Raw genomic sequence first — 9,081 nt, forward strand, 5'->3', positions numbered from 1 at the left:
GTTCATACCGCAGCAGGGAGGGGAAAAAAAAAAGGGACCCAGCTGAGCCCCAGGGGAAGACAGGAAATCATGTGAGCCCTCGCGCGCTCTCTCTCTCTCTCTCTCTCTCTCTCTCTCTCTCTCTCTCTCTCACACACACACACACACACACACACACACAGAGAGAGAGAGAGAGTCCTCACAGGAGCAGCGCAAGAGGCGCAATCTGGTGCAGCTGCTGTAGAAGTAAAATCAGCTGCCCCTCCCAAACCTCCCCCTTGAGCATCTCCTCGCCAGCACAGCCCGTGCATGGGAGTCCTGCCCATGCGCCAGGACTTTCCCCTTTTGGACAGCAAGGGATGCACGTTCTTCTTCCGCCAGGCTGAAACACCTCCTGGATTGAGGCTGCTGAGATTTACAGCTCTCGATGTATCCCGGGATGTCAGCGCTGGAGCCAGGCAAGGGGTGGCCAGACCCTCCACCCGGGGTGCGGAGGGAGCCCCAGAGCCATGCTGCCTCCTGGCTCTCCCTCCACTCTGGAGGCTGATCCCTTCCTTGCCTAGTCTCCCTTGCACCTCCTGATCAGGTTTCTGCGTGAGCTGCTGCAGGAGATGCAACTTCTCATTAACCCCCCTGTACACAAAAACAAAGCAAGCAAGCAGGCCCAAGGGAAGGCAAGGAGGTGCCTTCACACCATGAACATGGTCTTCCCTGAAAAATATTTGAGGGCTAGACACCAGTGATGAGGAAGCAGGGAAGTACAAGGAGCTGAGCTCCACTGCCGGCTTTAAAGCCCGCTTTATCTGAGGTGCTCTGACAGGTCAAAAAAAGCCAACACAAAAGAACAAAACACTTCAAACCCCAAAAGGCTTTGTGAGAAGCCCAAAAATCAGGCTTGGGGTTGCAGTGGGATGCGGGCACGTTGCTCCAGCAGGAAATAGCATGCGGTGAGGGCAACAGTCTCTGGAAAGCACAGGGCAGGTTGCACTCGGGAGCAGCCTATGGTTGTGTGCTGGCCACAGTGATATGCTTATGCTCCAGTTTGTTAACAACCTGGCTTCAGGASCAAAGGCCAGGGTTTTATAAAGCAAACTTAGGACTCTTGATCTCTCCTTCTACTATAGATAAAGTGGTGGTATTGCTCTGAAGTATAAGACCAGCTTATTTTGAACGTCTCTCACACCTCTGGGGTAGAGCTGGAAGACAAAGGGCAACACAATAAAAAAAGGACATCCTCACACCTTGTACAAGTCACCGAGCTCATTCACCCAAGAGTCACTTCTCTGATAGTCTGGGAGGGGTCTGACTGATTTCCCAAGGTAGATGTGTTTGCTTATATCTTTTCTTAAACATCTGGTTAACTTACCAGAGTGACTATACCTGCAACATGCAAAAATCTTCTGTCTTCTTTCAGAGTTAGAAAGGGTGGGAAAGAAAAGGAATGAGTATCTTACTGCTGTTTTTGGCTGCCCCCTAGCACTGCTTGAGCTTCAAAGCTCCTGGAGTCCTGTGACAATGTGAAGTCTCAGTGCTCTCTTGTCTTCTCTAGCCCTTCTGGTTGCAAGAAACTTTGAAAATGTTCATGACGGAGCAAAAGCAGGAAAAAAAACTCATCTGTAGGATTTTTTTAAGAGCGATTAAGATTAAATTTCCTATCTTCCTCGACTGCATGTGCTGAGCACTGCCGCCTGGCAGGGCTGCTGTTCAGGGCGCAGGCAGGACCCGCGGTGCTGGTGTGAGCTGCGGTGCTCTGGCTGCTTCCACGCCCAAGAAACCAGAGAGGCTGAGAGGCTAGCCCAGATCTGGAGGAAGTTCTCCCTGTTAACTTGCTGACTGAAACATCCCTTCAGGAGCTGTTTTGCAGCCAGGGCTGCTAGCGCATGTCAGAAGTTGTGAGCGTTTGCAGCCACCGAGTCGAGTGTCACCTGCGGACACGAAGCCTGCAGGGTGCTGGGCACTCAGCTTCAGGGGGAGCTGGTTTTCCTGGAGCTGGGATGGCACTGCTGGCGCATCTTGCACCTCTGCCCCAGCATGGCTGGGCAACCCTGCACTGGGCTTATCCCAAGAGAGAGGCAGACTTGGCAGGAAGGCGCAAAATACTTCCGGTCCCTGACCTCCACGGCGTGCTGACTTTTAAGCAGCTCAGAGCACAGGCAGAAGTACGGCGGCGCCCCAGTGAGTCATACTGCAAAACCTTTTTTTAAAACTCTCTTTTTTAAAGTAGGAGCACTGATCCATCAGTCAATTACTTGAAAAGCCGCTCTAATTTGGCACCCAATTGTTTCCCCAGCTGTTCCTGCGTCTGATCGCTGATGTCGGGCGTTCGAGCAGGACGCCCGTGAAAGGAAAAGAGCACAAGTGCTGAATAAAGAAGCCAGGAGAGGACTAGACTGGCTGTCTGAAGAGCCCTGCACATGTAGAAAAAAAAGAAAAAAGCACTAAAAATGTAGGCATTAAAAATATCTCAGGGTCACGGGTGATTGCCAGATAATAAAAATGATTTCAGGTGGCTGGGGCCTCTCCTGCCTGTGCAGCTGAAGCTGCTGTAATGGGAAGGACGGTTCTCACAGCGCAGAAGCAGCCTGCCATGGCTGGCCTGGGCACAGCAGCTTTCTGCAAGTGACAGTCATAGCAACCACTCCTCAATACCAAATGTGATGTGACATTTACAGTCTTTTTCAACCGTGTATTTCAAATCACTTCACAAAGGTTGCTTAATAGCACCGTCCCCCTCCTCTCCTCTTCTCCCTCCCGCCTATTTACTATACAGGGAAGAAAAATGAGTGACTTTCCCCAGATCACACAACAAGGCAGTGGCTGAGTCAGCAGAAGGATGCAAGTCCCCTGACCTCTGTTTCCTGTTCTTTAGCCCATTTCTTCCAAGAAATCCAAGAATAGGAACCGTACTGAGACATCTGTTTTTAAGTTGGTGAAGCATTTTGACTAAAAAAGCGGAGTCTTTATTTCAGCAAGGACCCCTGATTAAAACACTATTGCCTCTCAGACCCTGAAGACGTGTCTCTTCATCAAGTGGCTTTGGTGTAGCTCCACCTGAATATCTCTATGTGTCAGCAGGCCCTAATTCCTCTTTCACTCTTTTAAAGTAAGCATTTCTGCGCTCTCTCTCACACACACACGCATGCACATGTTCACACACACACACCTGCTTACACAGCGATACACACAAGCCTTCGCTGTCTGTGACTGTAGCTTACTCAGTCCCGCAAGAAAAGAAGGTTGTTTTGTCTGCCGAGACCAGTTCCCCGACGTGGTGCACCGTGTGGGAGCGTCAGTGATGACGCCTGCACTGCATAGGGGACAGCCAAGAAGGGGCAGGATTGAGCTGCTGGCGGAGGAAAGCCTGCTTTAGCCAGCCCTGCTGCCAGCAAACTGCTCGTCCAGCTATATTCTGCATTAGCCAGGCAGGGTCTCCACATAGTTGGAGGAGAGAGCAGACTCCGCTGTGCAGAGCACCTCAGCCGGGTTCCTGTTTGCTCTCTCGTCTCCACTGACTATGCAGAGAGCCTGGAAGACTGCCTCCAGGATAGGTAAACCCTTCTGTTTTATCTCCTATGGCCTTTTGAAGTTGGATCATACATGTCAAAAGTTGCAGTTAAGGGTAAAGCACAGGTGCATTTACTCTGGAGGAAGTCCACCCATGCTGTATGTAGTGCAGAGACACGTTTGCAAGGAGAGCCATGACAGGAAGGCAGAGACTGGGTATGGTATTCATGTCTTTTTCTAGTCCAGTTCTTGCGCTTATGCCTTCTCTGCAGTTTTTCAAGCATCTCCCCAAGATAAATAGCCTATCTTATCTCACATGGTGTTATTCTTCTTCTTGGAAGGAAAATTAGGTGAGGAGTTGCACACATGCACATACACAGTCACACATGCACATGTATACACACATGTGTGTGCACTACTGCTGCCTGTAGCAATGCACCAGGCACTCAGAAGTCATTCCCATGGGTGTGCTCCACCAGCTTGGACCTTTCCTCCTTACCCTGCCCAGACAGTCTCTGCTGAACAGGTTAGTGTCCCCCAGCCAGCAGACAACCGTTGTACCTGAGCTCTCTGGGAGCTCCAGGTGACGCTTTTGCAGTCCTGGGTTCAGGCCACTGTGTCTGCTGATGACAAGGCCTGAGATATGTGGCGTGGCTTGATTTCCTAGATGAGCTGACAGGAGGATTTACCTGATGTGCTCGTGGTAGCTCCTGTTTGAAGAGACTTGTGCTCTGTATTGGCTGGCCTCTCTTTCAGGCGGATGGCTCTCTGCCAGGTGGGAGGACATGAAGGTTCATGTCGCAGAGGCCAGGTCACTCTCCACCAGGACAAGCGGGAGATTCCTAGCCAGATGGAGCCAATAGAAAGCACTACTAGGTTGTTGGCCAACTTAGGATATGATGTTGGCTTCACAGGAAGCTACTTGGCTGCCTCTCTCTGAATCAAGATTCAGTGATGCCAGGAGACAAGCACAGCAGGGAAACTGAAAGCAAAAAATGGCAGAGTGGATGGCAACTCGACATTAATTCATTTTTACCATATGTCTGACTATTCATTACATTCCACCATTCTGTTCTACAAGACTCCTGGGGGTCTTCCATGCCATTTTGTGGTTAGTGGGGTTTTTTTTTTAGTTTGCACAACAAGGATTCCATGCTGCCCCTCCCAGGCTAATTGTTCGCAAAGTTCGGGGGTAGGCAAAACTCCGACCTGCACACAATTGCAACTGCAACCAGCATGCTTAGGCGCTCACCGACATTTCTCAGCAGATCCTGCCGTGCCAGATCACCTGGCATGGGGGAGCTGTCCACCTGGGAGTGCGCGCGTGCGGGTGACACCTGCTACAAATACGTTCTGGCACCTGCCAAGAGACCCCACTGAGAAGCAACAGTTTTTATGGATTTGCAAATTATTCTGTATTTCTCTGTGGTCTCCCTCTGGAGCATGTTCTTGGCGTGGGACCAAACCCTGGATCCATCAGAAAGCATGAGTCATCCTGGCACACAGCGGTTCTGCAGGGGAGAATCTCCCAGGCTGGGAAGCAAAGGACACAGCTTTTCCGTGTGGCTGTTTACAGCCACAGCAGCTGTTTCTCCTTGTATGTAGGTGGGCTGAATTAGCAGCCCCTGTGCTTGGATCCAGCTGGCCAGGCCCCTGTAAGCTGTCCCAGCTCTTGCCCTCCCTGCCATCACACACACCCAAGCAGCAGCAAGCTCCGAGCACGGCGGCCTGTGCTCTGCCCACTGCACCTCGTGGGCTGAACTTCTCACCAGAGTCTTCGCACAACCCTTTCTCCTTCAGGGTCCAAGCCCCTGAGAAACTCCTCACGGACCAGCCCTTAAGGAATTTCAGTGGGAATCAAAGAAGATCCTTTCTTTTCTCTCCATCAAACGTATCCTTTTCCTATATTTTTGTGCCTATTAATGATCAGACTGAAGCCCACACAGTGGAGCAGCTTTCATTTCTTCCCCCAAGGGGACACATAATCACAACCATCAGCATCACTCCACCTAAAGAACAGGGGAAACTGCCTTTACAGTTTTATTTTGTCCTTTAAATTAGAGCATCAAACTCCTCTCACATGAGACCTGTAGTTTCCCCATGTAATAACAACAATAAAAAATTGCTTCAGAGTGCTATTTTTCTTTTGAAAGTTACCGGATGGATGTACTTGTACACGGAGTCCTGTGGCCACCCATGGTTTCGATACAGTGGGAACTAGTAAAGCACAGGTACACACATTTCCCCAAGCACACTGGTGGTGCTCAAAATGTGTGCAATGTGAACAACCATGCACCCGCAACTATACCAAGGTAATCAAGACTGCCAACTTCCTTTGCCATCACAGAAAGCACACAGATCTGCTGGTTTTGACTCTCCCGGGACTTGGAGAAAAGCACCCAAGCAGCTGTGTGGGAGGAGGAAGACTCAGAGGCTGCGTGGGGAGATGGGACTCCCAGTCCTATGACTGCAGGCAGTTCAAAGCCCTAAACATGTATTTGAATGCCCGAGTGGATTACTGATGCTTCTGGTGTTTGTCCATCCCTAAGCCCACTTGGCAACCTGCTCCCGGAAGTCTTGTCATGTCCCCTTTCCACTCTGCTGAAGCATCTGATTCCTAATTGCTGTACTCCTTCATGGCCACTTTTCAAAACAGTCAGTGTTTTGCTTCAGAGCCTCTTTCATTTGAGATATCCGTTCAGTACCAAAGGAGGAATCAGGGCAGAGTTGCTGCAGTACTAAAAAAGCAGCACTGATTTCATATGCTCAGATGCAGTCTTCTGTGGGACTAGGACAATCTCCATAAAAGGGGGAAAAGGCTGCAGATATTTCCATTAGTTTATCCAGAGAGGCAAATTTCCTTTTGTGCCATGTTTGATTTTTGTGATATTGCCTCCATGTAGGAACAACTTTTTCTTTCGTGGGAGAGGAAGTATCCCAGTTGAACACTTAAGGAACCTGACTTTTTTTTTTTTTTCCCTTCATTCATTCGTCTTCCACACACTTCCTCCATGAGGCTCCATGCCTMACAACAACAGTCCTTTCAGTGGTGGACCAGAGGTACAAACTAGAAGCACTTCCTGCAAGAGTCAGGAAATCACTGCTGTTCCTTGAAGAGCTGTGAGGATCGCTGTTGCATGCAGCAAGGCAGAAATCTTCCCATCCCTCTCCTCCGTTGGTATGTGAATTACTGGTATGCCCAGGGAATGATCCAGCATTCCCTCTTTTCCAGTTTGCAAAATGTTCATGAGTAGACTGCAAACATTTCACATTTATTTTTTGAGCTTTTTCTTCTTAATTCCATATCTGAATCTGTATCTGTGTTTGTGTTGGCACTTTTCCTAAGGAACCTGAAATCATTATGTTGTTTTATTGGCTACTTGCTATAACCAGTTAACAATATGAATTAGCATGGAACAATCCCAAATTCACTTTTGGGAAAAACACCTAGTTCATCTATTTTTTCCCTGAGATTAAAAGTCATCAAATCACATACATAGCACACTATGTGTATATATGATATACGTATGTGTGTGATGCACATATACAGAATAGAAACCCAAGCAATCACAGATAAGAGCTTACTAGCATTAATTTGCTTCAAATCATTGTTCAGACTACTTCAGAGACCAACATGCATTCAGTGACCTTGCAGAATATGTAGTTCCTTGGCTGACATTGCATAGAAATCTCCTGAAATAAATGGTGACTAAATTCTTACCAAATAGACACGCAAAAAAGGTGGGTTAGAGAGGTACCCAGATGAAGCCAAATAACAACCAAGCAAGGAATATAGGAAAGATAATATCACTTACTGCTTCCTGTGGAGTGACCGTAGTAGGACTAATTAACAAGTGCATAAGTGAGCCTTCCACTAAAGGTCTGCTCCTGAGGAAGACTCCCATTTCTGGATGAGCTATTGAGGAACAGCCTTGAAGGCCGTCTGGGGATTTGGAGGGTGACACCACGGGTATGTGCAGTCAAAGCTCATGCCAGCACTTAGCAAGATGGAGACTTGCGGTCCCTGGGTGACTCCTCGCCAGCAGGGAGCAAAGCACCTAAGGGAGGGCCAAGAGGGTGGGATGCACAGTGACCAGTATGAGTCAGTGCTCAGGTAGGCTCTGCATTAAAAGTGTCTCTGCCAGTTCCTTGGAAACAACTGAGGGCTGAAAGCATCACAGAAATATAGCTGTTGCCAGCTGGAGGACCAATAGATGAGTCACAACTATCTTTAGCGCATGGGATTCAATTCAGATTGCAAATGCAAAGGCCTCCCTGGAAGTAAAGTACTTCCTGTGGTACCGAGCACCAGCATAAACACACAGCACAGCCTCGCACTGGCAAGCACCAGCCCCATGTTTGTAACTCTCTCTCCCTCTGAAAAGGGATAAGAGGTAAAGTAATATGAGGAATTCTCACTTGGACCTCTGGCAGCGAGGGGCTGTATCTGAGAATTGATCACTGTGTTTATAGAAGCCATTGAGCTTGCGACACCCTTGATCGCAACCCAAATCTGTCCACACTGCAGACTGCAAGGTAGCGTGGAGGATCCAGAGCAACCCGACATGCATCTACCTCTCCTCCCTGCCTCCCTTCCCCCAAACACGTGCACAGCACAGGAGCTGGAGTGCAGAGGGAGCTCCACGGTCTCCCTGGTGGTTTTGCATCAGCCCACCCTAATTTTGCCCTCCTTGGCATTGGTCTCAGAGGGACATTCGCAGGAGGGTGCCCTGTGTGAAAGCTGCTTTATAAGAGCTGGCTCAGGCAATGGTGGCCGTCTAGCTGCAGCAATACAGACCTCGGCACAGGCAAATTTTTCCTGTTTTTCTCTCCACAGAGGCAGGAGCACACAGCAGCTGGATGGACGAGCAGTGAGTGTAGCCCCTTGGAAAATCATGATGGGACTTGACATGGCTCCAGGATATGTGGCATGGGGCCCCGTTCAGAGGTGACTCTGAGTCCGATAAGAGATTATATGAATTGGTCTAGTGCACAGCCTCCCCTGACACCTTCAGCCTGGACAATAACTCATGCTACCTCGATCTCTAGGCAGGGAGTTTGTGTCCCTGACCCCTCGGCTGCTTCCAAGGCTTCCTTGCAAAACAGCAAAGGAAAGAAAGTCTTCAGAAGCAGGTTTCACTGGAAAATCTGTCCAGACTAAAGATTAAAAGACAGTCCCGTCCGTCTCTGCGGTAACCAGAACATAAAGGGGAATTGCTGGGAACGTGTTCTTGCTGCCGTACACTAAAAGTGAGTGCTGATGCACAAGCCCAAGCTGTATTTGGCTGGTTTAGGGTGCACTAAGGTATACGTTGTCTTGCCTATTAAGCTTTAGGATGTTTGCTAGCATGTGCTAGCTAACGGGCTGACCGCTTATTCAGGTCTCATAGCACATACTAGACTGGCTGACCGACGGGGTATATCTGCATGACGCTGCCCAGATAACTAAGGGAGCTCTGAGGGAGCTCCTACAGGTCCTGGCTGCCAGCTTGCCACAGCCGCACAGTGCCCTGCATGGCCAATCACCCTGCTGTGGAGTGGGGAACCAGCCCGGGGAGAGCTCTGTGCCACCGTGGCTGCGCTGCTACCTGGCTTAAT

Source organism: Apteryx rowi, unplaced genomic scaffold, assembly GCF_003343035.1.
Source record: "Apteryx rowi isolate R43461 unplaced genomic scaffold, aptRow1 scaffold_350, whole genome shotgun sequence".
Lineage (NCBI taxonomy): Eukaryota > Metazoa > Chordata > Aves > Apterygiformes > Apterygidae > Apteryx > Apteryx rowi.